The sequence below is a fragment of the Coenobita brevimanus genome, chromosome 65 (genome assembly GCF_032717465.1).
Source record: "Coenobita brevimanus isolate Jiangsu-jjx chromosome 65, ASM3271746v2, whole genome shotgun sequence".
NCBI lineage: Eukaryota > Metazoa > Arthropoda > Malacostraca > Decapoda > Coenobitidae > Coenobita > Coenobita brevimanus.
Window position 1 is genome coordinate 3,934,882 of NC_137018.1, and position 17,210 is coordinate 3,952,091.

Consider the following 17,210-nt stretch of genomic DNA (forward strand, 5'->3'; position numbering starts at 1 on the left):
CTTAATGTACAGATAATTTCTTTGTCTCCCCTCATTCTCTACCAACATATTTCCCTTTTTCTTTTCACAATCGCAACTATTTCATCTTCTCCCAGCATTACCCTTCCCAGTCCTTTCTTTTCTCAGCTAAACCATTTTCTTTTCCATCTTCATCATTTTCCCATCTTTTTTTTTTTTTATATAAAGCTTTTCCTACACTATTCATTCCTTGTATTTCTCTCACCTAAAAAGCTCTTATTCACCTTCTAGAGCTCTTATCTTTATTTTCTCTCCAAAATATTGTTCTATTCCCAACTTCGCCCTCATTTACACTGTCATTATCATTTTTAAATTTTTCCATAGTCTAAGCTTTCTTTTCCCCATCCATTCATCATTATACCCTACCTAAGCTATCTTTTTCCCCATTTCAACTTCTCCATGTTTCTCTTGCCCATTTCCTCTCCCTCTTCTTTTTCCTCATGCGCGCCTTCTTCCTCTTCCCCTCTTATTCACTTCATCATTCCCTTACCCTCTTTCTCATCCCTTCTTCCTCCTTTCTCTCTCTTCCCTTACCCTACATTCCGTACCGTACATTTTCTTCGTCTTCTTTCCTCCTTTCAATCGTTCTTTCACCGTCATCCCCATCTCCCTTTTCTTCCTAAATCATTTCTTTCCTCACCCTCTTCCTCTGTCCCCCCTTTATTCTTTATCCTTGTCTTTTACTCATTAAATAATTTTGTCAGATATAACATTCCCTAAAGCAAAGAATATCGAAAGGACCAATTAGGCTATTGCTGTTGGCTTTCCTTTGCTTTCCTTTGTACGCGTTTCTTTCCCTTATCTTCACCGTGTTCTCTCCTTCCGTTCCCTCACCCAACTCTTTCTTCTGTGTGTGTGTGTGTGTGTGTGTGTGTGTGTGTGTGTGTGTGTGTGTGTGTGTGTGTGTGTGTGTGTGTGTGCGTGCTAGAGTGCAAGAGGATACCATACCAGGAATCACCCCGTGTTCAGTACAAGTGCTGTGTTCCGCCCTTCGCGTGTTCGCCACCATAACAACTAATAACAACCATGTCCTTTATACCACTTGCTTATCTCGGGCTTAGGTGGCTTACTCTCAGCTGAAAAAAAAAAAAATCTTATGTTCAATGATGTGGAATATTGAGAGCTGTTCAGATCGTGAGTGGGTTTATGGTGACAGATTTTTCTCTCTCAGGCTCCTGTGGCTTACCTATGGCTGAATAAAATCTCTTTTTTGTTTTCCTTCCATAAACAACGAGGGAAACAGTGAGTCATTAAACGACCTTCACATGGTCAATATTTACGGATCACATTTCTTTGACATAGGACGACATGGAGGAGATTTGTTTATGGCCACCCCTGACGGGATTAAGGCTTCTGGCAATATATAGATAGACAGACATTTCTTTGAGCAGCCGACCCAAGGAATTCTCATTATTAGCAAAACTTACGAGAGACGTGTTTACTATCACTAGAGTTTACCTTTTGATTTTATAGAGATATAAATAGCCACATACTGTGAAGAAGTGTTTATAATATCAGAAATTCTTTGAAACTCGTCAGTTCAGTTTCCATCGATATTTTGTATTGCCAGTGCCATCAACCTCTTCCTCACCCGGTAAATGCTATTGTCAGTAGAAATATTATCAGTAAATATTAACCATGTGAGCGCTGCCATACAGTACAAGTTACAGTGAAACACATTATTAAAGAGTGGCATTACAAGAATCCTGCAATTTTCAAATCCATTTTCTTTTCTTTAGTGAGTATTAATTCAATAGTATCACTGCTGCTGTCTTTAAAGCATTTTTCTTCTTCAAGATTTAGAATTGTTCTCGAGGGTAGGTATGTATAATGAGGCTTATTACAGTAGTGAACATTACAGTAGAAGCGTGTAACATAAATATAAAATGGTCTTCAAATTAACAAACCCTTTCGTACTGTTCGCTCAGCTTTCCCACTACTGCTGTTGTCTTTGATCTGTTTATTATTAAGAATTATTCCAATGGACTGGATACACCACGCGATACCTATTAACGATACTCCACATGGCAAGAGCAGGATGTTGCAAAGGTTAAACAGCCCTTCTACATAACCATCTACTTCACTCTAATGCCACTGCTGTTGTCCTGTATTTCCCGTACATTACTTGGAGTTATTTCAATGAGGAAGTTACATAATAAACCGGTCCTATATGAGACACTCCTAGCATGTATTCATTATGGACGGTGGGTGTTAGCGCCAAAGTAGTGGCATGTAGAGGTGATTAGTAAGTAGGAGGACTGCTGGGCCTCAGGGATTGGGGTGTGAAGCCTATGCCCAGTGTCGGACGTACAGAAAAGTAGTAGTAGTAGCAGTAGTAGTAGTAATAGTAATGGTAGAAATTGTATTAGTAGCATTAGTAGTGGTAGTAGTAGCAGTAATAGTAGGAATAGAAACAGTAGTAGTAGTGGTAGTAGTAGCAGTAGTAGTAGTAGTAGTAGTAGTAGTAGTAGTAGTAGTAGGAGAAGGAGGAGGAGGAGGAGGAGCAGTAGTAGTAGTAGTAGTAGTAGTAACAGTAGTAGCCTGTAGCTGCAGCAGTAATAGTAGTAGTCGGAGGAAGAGGAGCAGTAGTAGTAGTAGTAGTAATAATAATAATAATAATAATAATAATAATAATAATAATATAATATTAATAATAATAATAATAATAATAATAATAACAATAAATCGATGTTTGTTAAATTACTCTACATTACAGGAATATGTCTCGTCAGGAGTAAAACGCACCTCATAACAACTCCCTCTATAGCCTTACTTCATATTACTACCATTGCTGCTCTCTGTTCTCTGGATAATTCACAATACTCCTAATGAACTGAGTACATTCAACGATGCATATTACATCTATCCACGTCTGAATGGGATGGCGTTGTAACCATGTTCTCTTGATTATTGTTTTTTTTTATTACTTTACTACTGCTAGAATTTCCAGTTCCATCATTACCATTACAGGATTACCTACATTATATCTACCAGCATAATTATCTTTGTCCCAACTGTATCCAGTTTACAATAATATGGTCTCTGATAGGACAAGGGAAATTCGTATCCCTATTATCGATACGGACGCTCTTGAATCCTTCCCGTGCAGAGACCATTTGCGTGTGTGTGTGTGTGTGTGTGTGTGTGTGTGTGTGTGTGTGTGTGATCCTTTGGTGATTAATCCGTTTATTGTGATGGCAATTTTTTACTTATCTATTCCTGCTACCCGTGAAATAAGACAGGGTCGTACATAAATAGCGCTCCACTGGACATTCAAATGATGGTATCTCATGTGTTCCGGGGGCGGCTCAGTCTGCTGGTGTGGGTAAGGCAGTCTGAGTAAGAAATGAATGAATGGATCAGAACTTGTTAACGCTAAGCCGTACACGCAACACAAGAAATCGGCCGGAAGAATGTGGATGAGGAGCGTAATACTGTGTATATTTTAACCACCTTGTATTTTCATCGTTAGACACCTAGTAGTGAGGGCGCTAAAACAATCATCTGTGGCCCATTTAATACGATGTTTTTTCTATTTGCATTGTCCGTATTTCAACCGAGCATTTTAAATCAGCGAAATTGAAGCTATCTCGCAGTCAGAGGGTCAGAAATGCACTAATTCATACCGTACAGTAGCATCTTTCCTCATTTTATCTCTTGTTGCTATAATATGATTTTATTTTCCTGGGGAGACAACTCTTATAGGATGGTGATTGGAAATTAATATTATTAATCCCTTCAAATCGGTGATGTAATATTAGGTCGGTATTCTGGTGTGGTTAGTAAACTTACTAACGTTTCTTCCATACCGATTTATTTCTGATCCTGCTTCGTTACTATATTCTTGTGTGTTATTCATGCAAAATATCTCGATAATATAAAGATATAAGACGCTAAAAAAAAAAAAAAAAGGAATATTAATGGGTAGTTTGGAAAATAAATCGCTAAGGAAGAGGTGCTAGGGAGCCACCTTACCCTACAAGAATACGAGCCTCATTTTTACTTTTGCAACAACCAAAGGATCTAATTCACTTTAGGAGAGACTTCTATCAGTAAAGGTGTTAGGAAAAAACCTCGCCTAGCCCTCCTAGTCAAAAAATCTCTCCTAGCTAATTAATTATATCTAGAGAAAGGAAGGTTACAGTGAAGAAATACGTCACGAGAATAAATGGATTAACTCGATTTGCACCCTGATTGTATTGGTATTTATCCTATTTACCTTTATTTGACTTACGCTGGAATGAAGTGGAGTGAATATTACTGTAATGTCATACTCAGGACGCTCGTGCATGAACTGTACCTCACCAAACATGTGCACTATAAGATCAGGTTTATATAGCAGTTGGGCTACTAGTTACACACACATACACACACATAGGACAGTACGAGCTTACGTCTATTCCCGTATGCTGCAACTAGGTAAACACACACACACACACACACACACACACACACACACACACACACACACACACACACACACACACACACACACACACACACACACACTTTATGCATAAACAAACACACACTTTTTATACACCAACAAAAACAATAATTTTAACAAGAAACAAGCACTCATTTTTTTTTTACACAAACAAGTATACAGGTTGAGGATAATCACTGGCATGAATAAGGAGGGACGAATTCTTAAAGGGAGACCGTATATGTAAGAAATGAGATGAAGTCCTGCGTGGAGACTTCCTGGTCAGAACTCGTAACTCCTTGTCCTAAGCGATTTACTACGTTTATTACACCTTACTTTCTCTACTGTGTTACATAATCATCCCAGTATCGCCATACTCTGAATAAATAACGTGAAAAAGGATATTAACCAGCCATATCAAAAAATAAATCGTTAAGGAAAAGGTGCTAAGTAGCTTCCTTAACTGATGAGAATACGAGCCGTGGAGAGCTGCCAGTCGTCTCTCAAAGTAATGTAAAGTAAGTATTCAAACACACACACTTTACACACCAACAAGTACAAAGAGTAAGCATTAAAGAACACACATAAAGTAGCACACACAGCAAATATATACTCACACACACACACACACACACACACACACACACACACACACACACACACACACACACACACACACACACACACACACACACACACACACACACACACACACACACACACACACACACTTATACCCTCCACTTAAGAAGCACACACACTTACCAGACAATGGTGTAAAGAGCACCAAGGCTATCACGACCCAGGCCACCTCCGGGCGAGCCACCACCTTCACCAGCCCCGTTACCGCCAGTTTGATCTTGCTCTTCATTGTGGCAGGGGTCGGGGGCAGGCTAGGGGGCGAAGCATAGAGTAAGGGGGAGGGCGCCTTGTTCACAGACGCCCTCTTCCTACACCACTGTTTGTCTTTTTCTTGTTTTCTATTGGGGTACGCAGTCTCTCTCCCTCGTGAGCTGGAAGATCTGTGGGAGAAAGATTATTATGCAGTTAGTGTTATGTTTTATCAATTTGTGTCAAGGAATATTTTGGAGAATTTATGTAATTGCCTTTCTCTACTTTTTTTTTTTTTTTTGGACTGGCCGTGAGAGGAAATTTTATTCATTCAAAAAGTTCCCCAAATTGTAGCCCTAAGGAAACAATAATTTAGCAGTCCTTTTGATTTCGTTCGGGAAATTTCCGTTTCTTTAATGTTCTAGCAAATACCAGTCTGAAAATTTTGTGACGTGGTGTACATGCTCTGGAAAAGTCAGTCAGTATGATGTGTGTGTGTGTGTGTGTGTGTGTGTGTGTGTGTGTGTGTGTGTGTGTGTGTGTGTGTGTGTGTGTGTGTGTGTGTGTGTGTGTGTGGGCAAAATTATTGGGGACGAAATAATCAATCCAGTAATTTTCCAAAGGAGAAAGATACAGACAAAAAAAGATTATCAAAGATTATGGTACTTTGAGAGTTATTGACCTGAATCAAGAACACATTATTTTTTTTTTATCTGTTGTTGCAAAATCTTTTCGAGAAATAGTATATTTGCTCACTCAGTTTCTTGTTTGATTTTGAGAAGACAAAAGATGCTTACCCTGCTCTTGCACGTGTGTGTGTGTGTGTGTGTGTGTGTGTGTGTGTGTATGTGTGTGTGTGTGTGAAAGAGAGAGAGAGAGAGAGAGAGAGAGAGAGAGAGCCTTGTGCTGGTAATTTTTGGAGAGCTAAGGTATTCAGAGAGCTAAGTTTCATTGTCTCTTAAACCAATTCACCACCACGACACTGCAGTAAATGTCTTTGTGGCAAGGTACTACGCTTGCCACATTATGCTCCTATCCTCATTGTAGTGCCTATCAGTCTGTGGTAACCATTAACCTGTTACTGAGAGACATGTATCTATTTCACCTTTCTCCTCACCTGACCAAGATCAGTAACCACCATCATCTCAGTTGGTAGACAGGTGAGCTTGTGATCAAACTGGAGGGTCGATCTGAAAACGCAATTTCTTTCTCTAACTTGGTCTAAAACTGTCATTTCTCCATCACCGGATTTGTAACAAGAGATTAACAGCAGAATACGGTGCTCGTCTTGAGGAAGTGGGATGTAGAGCAGTAGCATTGTCTTTTTCTGCTACCGAGCTACGTAAAATAAACAGTAAAAAGGACGAGAATCTGGGCCAAGTTAAGGTGATAGAAGTGTAGTAATCAGAGAGTCCATGTCTCATAACTATCTCTCACCAACTTTCATGCACTCTTAATGTAATATTTAAGTTCTATGAGTGGCCAATTTCCATAAGATAAAAGTGAACAAACTTTAGAATTATACATCACAGTTACACATAGTAGGGTATAACTGCAGCCACCTACACTATTTCAGGATTTAGGATGATGATACCACTGATGATGTTGGTGTGAGTTCAGCAGCAAATTTTGGCGAAGATCCCTTTCCAGCAACAGCAAAAGCAGTGAGACCCATAATGTGTGAGGAGCCTGGCACCTTATATTTCCAGGGAACGGGGTAGTTTTTCAGGTCTATAATTAAGAGTGAGGCGATGTGGTGCGCTACCTCCACTCCCCGACCTTACCGTCATGAAGGCATACAAAAACCGCCTTTAATTTATGATCTGGTGCCATTAGGGTGCTAGATCCCCTCCACCCCACCTCATCTAACCCCCAACCTCATCTAAACCAAAAACTCCTCCGAAACTTTTGATCTTCTTGACCTCTTTAAAGGCACCTCGTCAACCCCCTTCCAACTCCTTCAACCCTTCAAATCTCCCGTCCAGATATCCCTCTCATCTTCAACCCTCCTTCACACCCAGTTAAGTTCCTCAGTTCCCTTCAGTAGCTCACTAACCGCCTCTTTAACCTCTCCAATCTTTCTTAACCCCTCCTCGAAGAGATACTTGCCTTCTCCAACCTCCTCAAACTTCTTTCCAACCAAACCCTCTCAAATGCCTCTGTCTCCGACCTCCCAAATAGGCTACTCCTCCTCAACTCCCAAATACCATTCCTCAACTCCAAAAAAACGTCTTCTCAACTCCCAGATACCCCTCTCCAACTCCCAAATACCCCTCCTCGACTCCCAAATATCCCTCCTCAACTCCCAAATACCCTTCCTCAACTCCCAAATACCCTTCCTCAACTCCCAAATCTCCCTCCTTAACTCCCAAATCTCCCTCCTCAACTCCCAAATACCCCTCCCCAACTCCCAAATAACTCTCCTCATCCCACCAAATACCCCTTCTTGAATCCCACAATGCCCCATCCTCAAGCCTATCTTACCCACACCATCAGCATTCATACTTCCCCTCCTAAAGGATCCCCCACACCAAACCCTCAAAATCCCCCCTCCTCCATCTCACCTCTCCAACGAGAGAAAAGAAAAATATCTCCCTCCTTTTCACAACCCTGTCTTCCGCCCCACCTCCACAAAAAGGAAAAAAGGAAAATGAAAATGAAAAATTCTCCTTCCTCACCCTACTGTCCCTCCAAATCCCTCCTTGTACCCCGCTCACCCCAGCGAGAGAAAAAAAAAATCCATCTTCTCACCCTCCCACAAAAACCTTTCTCCCCCTCCCTCCGCACCCCGTTTCCCTCCGCCCATCCACCCCCTCCCCTCCAAAAAAAAAAGAAAAGAAAAAAAAAAAAAGGTATTTCCCCTTCTCCAGATATATCCTTCCTCAATCCCCCCCGTCTCTTCACCCCCCCCAAAAAAAAACTCCCTCCAAGCCCTACCCACAACGAAAAAAAGAAAGAAAGAAAGAAAGAAAATCGTCCCCCCTCACCTCCCCCCCTCCTTCCAAGATGACAGAGAGATATAACCATTTTGGGTTTGACTTAAGGGTCGTTTTCGCTTGGTCGACTAGTGCCTGGCTCTTGGGTCTACATTTTAGCATAATGGCCTCTACGCGCACTTCACATAATGAACATAATCGCCGTGGTCATGGAGTGGCTGGAGTTATGAAGTGGTTGGGGGTTGTGGAGTGGTTGTGTAGTGGTTAATTCCTTCACTATTTTGACATTTCTTTAACTCCTGCTATATTCAGGCTCAGAGGAGACTTCTCTGACTAAGAAATCACAGTTAAACCCCTTCTTTGCTAAATGTCTCCCCCATAATAATATGAATCACCTTGGGAGATGTTCGAGCAAGAGGGAACAGATAAAGCCTTTATTACCCAATACACACACACACACACACACACACACACACACACACACACACACACACACACACACACACAGATAGATAGATAGATACAGATATACAGTAGATATGTATAGATAGATGTCTTGTTACCTAAAGATTTACTCGATCTGGGGGACTTCGAAAATGAGGGATGCAATAAAAAGGTAAAAATAAACAAAAACTGAATAACACGTTCCACATCTAGAGAGGTCACATACCTTGGCCAAAATCTAGTGAAAGTTTGTCTGTTGCCATTCCTTACATTAAAATTTTCTTGTTACCTCAGAAAACCGTACGAGAATAATAAGTTGCTGAGTCCATCTGTCAGTGTTCCTCTGCATAATCAGTATACATGCGTTAGTCTGATACCTTTGGATTAGTAGGCTGATTCCTTAAAATACTGATCAGTTTCTTCCCTTTCTTTTTTCTTGGATTTGATATAGTTACAAGGTAGTAATATCCATTTCTGGAAAGCCCCCTTTGTAGTGAAGAAGTCTTGAAAGTAAAATATAACCTCTTCAGTAAGAGAAATATTCCTTGCAGTGAATAAAATTGTCTGGATAAATGAACAAAATACAGAATAAGCCGTATGATTGTGAGTGTTATGCGAGGCCATCTGGCACATCATAGCTGGACAAACCCTAAAGGTGTTGCATTGATACCCTTACGGCTCAATGGCACAGGAGGATTGATAGAAAGGGGGAGCTGCCTTCATCTATCAACACCCTCTGCCCCCTCACCTTATCCCAAAGATGCCCTCACGCCTCAATAAATCAATAACCGAGGACAGAAGCGAGATTCACCCCTGACTGAGTCCATACGCGGGCTGCCTGTGTAGTCGCCTCTTGTCATCGCCATCGGCACAGGGTGATAGTGCCTGTGTAGGGATCAATAATTGGCGAATGTTTTCTTTTCTAATTTTTTGTTTCTTCTTTTTAGTTTGTGACATGTTGGTGTTAGTGAAGGGAGAAATTAATGGATCCTTGAGGCTTTGATGCTAGTGACTTCTTAAAAATTTTAAAATTTGTGATTTTAAATTTTTAGGTGTTTGCATAGTAGTATTAGTAGTAGTAGTAGTAGTAGTAGCAGCAGTGGTGGTGGTGGTGGTGGTGGTAGTGGTATTATTATTATTAGTATTAGCATTACTTGGTTAAAGGCCTCCTTCGGCGGCCTTAAGCTAAGGACGCCCTCAGCGGTCTCCGCTCAGTGTCAGTTCCTATTTTCAGTGGAAAGGGAATAGAAATATGAATTACTCATTCCGTGAGCGAAACGGAGCGAGGAATTTTCTCTTATTTTTACCCTGCTAGGACACCCGTTGAGAAAAGAGAGAGATAGAGAGACAGAGACAGAGAGAGTGACAGACGGACAGACAGACAGACAGAGGCAGGATAACAGTGTTTGCTAATATACTAAATTATAATATAGCATTATAATATACATTTTTAGGAGTATAAGGAGCGAGGAAGGCTAGGCGAGTGAGTGATAATACAACAAACACGCACTCTTCTCTCTTCCGTCATGCTGGTAATTTCAGTGCCAGACCAAGAACTAATCCATCCTCTCCACTAAAAGCAAATGATAAATTTCAAGCAAAAGTCCAGAAATGAGTCATAACTCGGGAACTGGTGGCCCGAATGGACTGGAAATTGTTATTTTTTTCTTCATGTTAGAACATTTTAACGGTACCTTGCTCTAACAAAAATTGCTCTACGTTGCGCTGTTTTTGCTGTGTTACGGTAACAAACACACAAACATACAGAAATCGGATCAGTATAATACAGATGATTATTATTATTATTATTATTATTATTATTATTACTATTACTATTATTGATATTATTATTATTATCATTATCATCATCATCATTATTATTTAGTTTCCGAAATATTGATGTTATCGATTGGCGAAACTGCCGTTATTACTGGTTTTGTTGATAGCAACTGTATCGAAATCATTCAGCGACTTTTTCGTTTTCTTCTTTTTCCTTCTGTTCTTACTTTTTCTTAGTTTACCACACGTTATTAAAGAAAATATCATTGTCAGGTAGGAAAAAGTCTTTGACTTGCAGAGGCCTCCATTATATTTTTCATTGGTAAATTACATCCCTCTTGTCATCTCCATCGACTGAAGGTGACTGTGTGTGAATCAGTAACTCATAATCTTTATATATATATATATATATATATATATATATATATATATATATATATATATATATATATATATATCTATCTATCTATCTATATATATATATATATATATATATATATATATATATATATATATATATATATAAGGAGCCTCTGTGGTAGAGTGTGCGTTTCGTACGCTGGTGAACCAGGGTTCGCGCCCCGCCCGGGTAATAAACTTTGGGAGTGTTCACCTGGCCACGCACTGCATTGGCGGACACATATATAGTGGCCTGCATTGGCGGACACACTTATATATATATATATATATATATATATATATATATATATATATATATGCTGGTGTTATAGAAATTTTGCAGGAGACGAGAAAATACTGGACTCACAAAGCTCTAATTATCATTATTTTCCCTACATAGATGATAATTCCTGTGTAAGAATCAATAACTGCTTTTTTTTGGGAGGGGGGGGGAATATATTGGTGTTAAAAGAATGAATCGAGAGAAGGTAATGGAAGTACGCAAGCTGAGTTCTTCTTCTCCTTTTCTTTTTCTTCATCTCCTCCTCCTCTTCCTCCTCCTCCTCCATTTTTTCTTTTTTTCTTCTTTTCATTTTCTTTTTCTTCTCCTGTTTCTTATTTTTTCTTTTTCTTTTCTTTCTTCGTCTTCTTCTTCTTCGTCTTCTTCTTCGTCTTCTTCTGTTGCCAATACCTAGCCTTCTGTCGTCTCCTGATGGAACTGATATTGGATAAGTATCACTATTAATACCCTCTGGCTCCTATGACTCACTCTCAGCTAAATCAAATCCCCCGGCATTTGCTGTAACATAGAGTTGTTCCTGCCATGAGAAGGTTAAGTTTATCCACCACACGTACTGTCTTAAGATGTAAAAATAAAAACGGAAATATAATGGATTTTAGCGATACGAGGCACTGGGTATTAAGATAAGTATATGAAGAAATCTATCATCATCATCATCTTAACCTGTTGTTCATATTATACAATGGATGAGTTTTTTTTTTACAATAATTTGCAAACGTAGCTTCAGAGTTGCATATGAAAACTACCAATTCTTCATCCATTCTCCATTCAAAGCTGCGAAATAGTCCTGTTATGAAAAAAAAAAAAATTATGTAAAATTATGCACCCACATTATCCAAAGGCATAATGTGTTGAAGCGAATTGTTGGATAATTATAGGAAGCAAGATCACCAGCTGTTTTAATGCAGCAAGAACTGAGGTATGTTACAGGCAGACTGTGAAACCAGTCATTTCGCGATATGTCTAGTCAATTCTTGAAATGAGTCTAAATTGCGATGGGTTAATTTAGGTCAGGTTCATTTAGGCTGCGGTTTGGTAAGGCTTAGATAATCTAGGTTAAGTTTAGGTTAGGTTAGATTAGGTTACGCTGGGTTTGGTTAGGTTAGGTTAGGTTAATTTAGATGGGAGCTGAACATAACTTACGTTCATCTAAACCTAACTTCATCTAACCTATACTTAACCTAGATTATCCCAGCCTAACCTAACCTCAGCCTAAATTAACCTATCCTAAGTTAACCCATCCCAGTTTATATTGATTTTACTAATTGACAAGGTATTTCACGAAATTACTGATTTCAGTCTGCTTGTAACATATATACCATCAGTGTAATAAATTTAGGATTCATGTACACGTGTTATTTTGCCTCATGATCTGTCTATAAATTCTTAATTATCACAGTGAAATCTTTACAATGATTTTAGTTTCTGTGAAGCAAAGTGCAAAGCAAGAAATTATCTTTACCTGTACACCACAACAGGAATAAAATAATAGATAGCTTTAAAATTATTTTCAGTAATCACCCTCATCCTGTTCTGATAATTATTGTGTTTTACTTTCTTTTTCAAATAACAAAATATAGTTAATACTTATGCTCGTCCTGAAGTTAACTCATCGGCTTCCTTTAGTAGACAGATGATATGATTCAAACAGTTATAAATAATTTGATTCTCATACCAGCCATCTCAATAAACTAACTTTTTATCCCATCATCATAGGATTTTTTCTTTAGTTTACAAAGGTCTCTCATACAGAAAGGGTAGGGAAATAATACTAAATAAATTCTTTAGTGGCGTACATTAAACTCTTATTCTGGCTTAATACTTTTTTCTTTTTTTTTTTTTTTTTTTTTTAGCTTTGGAGTGGCCTGTCATCGTAAAAGAGATATTTAGATTCGAGATATCATTGTTTTATTAGGCGGCAGATGTAACCCTTTACCCTCGGATATGTTTCTGTAAGATGTATCATAACGTTTGGCCTTAGCAGTACTGAAAGTCAAAGTTCTTCTTTCTATCAGCAGTACTCGATGGGTGTCTCTGAAATATCGGTTGACATTAGCCGAAATAAAAACGCAAAGTTCGAATATGTCTCTTAAAGGGTTGTATGTAGATATGCTTCAGCCTTCTTGTCTTCCTTCGGTACTAACCCCTTCAGTTTGAGATCACGTCTTTATTATCACTTGGTCGTCTTTCAGAACTATTTCATTTAAGATAGCATCGATTTTTGGAACGAGAATGGCAAAATAAGCCTTCATTAACTCCACTACTACATATCCTTTCCAAACTGAACACGATATTCTAGACGTATCAGAAACAAAATTTATAAAAACGTCATGGTACTGAAGCAGTCATCACTAGACGTCCTCCCACTGATGAACAAAAGTGTCTGTTGGTAACGAGAACAAAGAAATGAGTCAGCGTAATGGTTACATCGGTACGCTATGCAACAACCTCACTATTCTCAGTGTATGGATGCTTGAGAATGATTAGGAAGGTTATATTTCTTCGGAGGAACTGTGCTCGTATATGTGATCTGTGTTTACTCAGAAAATGCAACCTTTCCGGCCCATCTTGGACCCTCTCCGATTAGACGACGGGTCGAAGTTTTTGTATCTTCGAAATATATATTAAAGTTCATTGGTTGGTTGACTGATTGATTGACTGGCTGATGGATTGATTGGCTAATTTTTTTGTATAGAAGATATAAGGATTTCGGCATGCACTGAATTCTCCACAGGTCCATGTTGGGTGGAAACTGTTTTATCATCTCAGAATTCACAGATTCCTTATGAGTGTATATTTCTTCCCTCTGGACAGCTCACTGCACTGGTAAAGCAAGGACACATTACGCTTCATCCTTCGTGCAACTCCATCACGTGACAGCTCATCTTTAAGAACGCCGTCAGGGATAAGATCAACAAAACTATGACATATGATACAAGTTTCAGGCTCTTCGTATACATTGCTGCATTTTCTGCTTTCGTTTCATTTTGAGATTTTAAAGCGTATCTTCGTCGTCTAGAGACCAGAAAGGTAGATATGAGTCACCTTCCTCAGTACGGCTACAACTTAAAAAAAAAAAAAAAATCGTGTCACTACCAACAGACGAGTGTATTTTTCCAGACAGAGACTTTTCAATATGTTGGGGTTAAATGTAGACTCCAGTAACTCCGTCAGAACAACACATATCCCCTAAGTTGAATGCTATCGTAAGGTGTTAGTAAGATTAAGAGAAAAATGTCATTACCGTAGCAAAGAGGTTTAGGAACGAGAGATTACGTAAAAGGTGACGCAGTGTGATATGTTGGTACTTATAACAGTCATAGCAAAAAAGTCCTAAATAACATCTTTGGCAGCGAAAACATGTAGACGATGGAGCAAAGACCTTTTACATAAACCTCACCTTCTACCCCGTCCAGCGCTAGAAAACAGTGTTGGGTGTATGGCACAAATCCATCACCGTGACCCATAATCGTTAACTATTATCGCCCACAGAAGGACTTAGGCCCGGGGTTCGATAGTCCTCCGTCCGATACACATTCACGCCTGGGTGCTGAGAAGATGAATGGGCTGGCTGGGTGGTGGGGGGGTGTCTGGAAAGGCCACAGTGTCACGGCCATTGATGTGTTGATGGTTATATTTAAGTTACATTTAGTACTCTTTAACTTGGTGGATAATTTCGTCCTTTTCCAGTTTACCTCCCGTAGCTCAGTGGCAGAAAAAGCACGACATATCTTCCTACATATTTTTCCATATCACTTTTTCGTGACTTTTATCATACCTTGTTAATCTCTCGATACAGCTAAACGTTCAAGATGGAAAGATGGCAATATTAGACCAAGTTCAAGTGGACAGAGTATCGTTGGTGAAGTGGGGACGAGGAACTAAGATTGTATTCTGTTCCGGCTAACGACAGACGCCTTTAAAAGCTAGGCCGCTGATGAGAATTTGGGAGGCGAGTGGGTGGGTATAATAATCTGTCAGAACCTGGTGGGGTGATGTGGACCTGACGGGGTTGGCAGGGGTTCTAGCACCTTTTACTCAAGGAAGGCATGTTCATTATATTTCTACTCTTGCCTCACAATTTTATTCAACTTAGTGGCGCTCCGAACTGGTGAAGAGGTAAATAAAAGTCCCTACTGATTCTCCTACAATAACCTGCACAGTATGATAGTATTAGGGATACATATATATATAGACAGATAGATAGACAGATAGATATATGTTCAGCTCGGGGACAAAATTTTCTCTTTATTTTAGCTACTACCACCACATTATTCAACTTAAGAGTTTTCCTTAATGCTGAAGACGTCAGGGAAGGTTGTATCTTTCCCTTCTAGTTCGAAAGTATTAATACATGGCGCCTGATACCCACACATATAACTACTTGGGCACTAATATCTGACCGTCTGCTCTGAGAAATGCTAGGATCAAATCATTTCCAACTGTTGTAACTGACTCAGAGTGGGTGTTTTAAGACATGTCATTGGATCTGCTAAAGGAGATGTAAGGAGTGTTGAGGACCGCTGCAATAAGTTTCAGATCTTTAAACTGTACCCTGCCTCAGCTGGGATCAATTCCTCTAACATACAATCAGCATAACTCAGCGTATATGTACAGCATCCATGTATGTTTGTATATAAGAATGTATCTATGTATGAGCTGTATGTATGGCAGCGACCGGCTTGTAAATGCGTTATTCATGGGTAGACAGCTGTTTTGTAGATGAGAGTAGTTTTGGGCTCATATTGCTGCCGTTTATGAGTATTTTCCTCTTCAGTATTAAGCTAACAGTGTTTCGTTAAAAATGTTTAGTGTTACGTTACCTGAGAGAGAGAGAGAGAGAGTTTGTGTGTGTGTGTGTGCACTTCCTCACATGAATTCTTAAGGTGTGGCAGTGACTGTGAACCCATTTGCGTCACAGAATTTTTGCGTAAATTAAAAGAAAGAGTAATAGCCAGCTTTCTTAAATATATCCTAATCTTACATCGTATTCCTATACAAGACTCTTACATCACACACACACACACACACACACACACACACACACACACACACACACACACACACACACACACACACACAATATAAATGATGACATTTATCTGTGACAAGAATTCCAAACCGACTTGACAGGCAACCAGAATGACGGAAGACATTACGCTCTTCATTCTGATGACGCATTTATTCCTTTATTCTGGCTACCAAACATATGGTTTTAGATAAGTTGGGAAAGACCTCTGTTACCCAGTGCTTCATTTCCTGCACTCCATTGACGTCTGTCTATCTATAAATTGAATAAATGCGTCGCCAGAATGAAGGGAGTATTGCTACTATACTCCTTTTACTCCAACTTGGCCTTAAATTGCCATCTCTCCATTATGAATGCCTAGTTGTAACAATGAATTAACACTAGAAAATAATGTTAGCCACGAGGAAGTGTTGTGAATATGACACAGAGCCATACTTATTTTCTTTCTCTGACACTGAGTTACGTGAAATAGACTGCTAAAGGATGGAAATCAGGGCCAGGCTTAGGTGAAAAAGGTAAACCATATTGTTTGAGTCAACTCCGGAGAACCACCTAGCAGTGAAGGGTGTTAATGAAGGCTATATCTAACCCTTCCAGTTCAAAAAGTTACTGATAGATCAGGAAAATCGCCTAGAGATAGGAAGAATAAGCAAAATCGTCTGGAGATAGTAAAGATAAAATAATAAATCCTTCACTCTAATAAAGTGGTCAATGAAAACTAACTAAACCCGTCAGCCAGAAATGTCCCACTTAAGATGAACAGTGTCTTATTAGGAGTATCAGATCAAAATAAGAAATACGTCATGGTAGTGAAATAGGTACAGTGTCAAATATCATGGTGAAAAATCAGGAAATTATACATAGTGAATAATCAGGAAATTGTACAGACAAGGAAAATAAATCCTGACCAAACTGGGTAAGAAGCCATATATACTGGGAAGACCTACAGTGTGAATCCTACCAGTTTTCTGAGGTCTTACACTACGCGAATCACTCACACACAGGATATTGTGTGTGCGTGGAAGTGTGTGTGTGTGTGTGTGTGTG

The 17,210-nt window shown here is 39.3% G+C and overlaps 1 pseudogene; it reads right to left on the minus strand.

Moving 5' to 3' along the window:
• LOC145404873 (protein CEPU-1-like) overlaps nucleotides 1-9,521 on the minus strand; it is a 116,907-nt pseudogene extending 107,386 nt beyond the window's left edge.
• Between the last annotated feature and the right edge of the window lie 7,689 nt (nucleotides 9,522-17,210).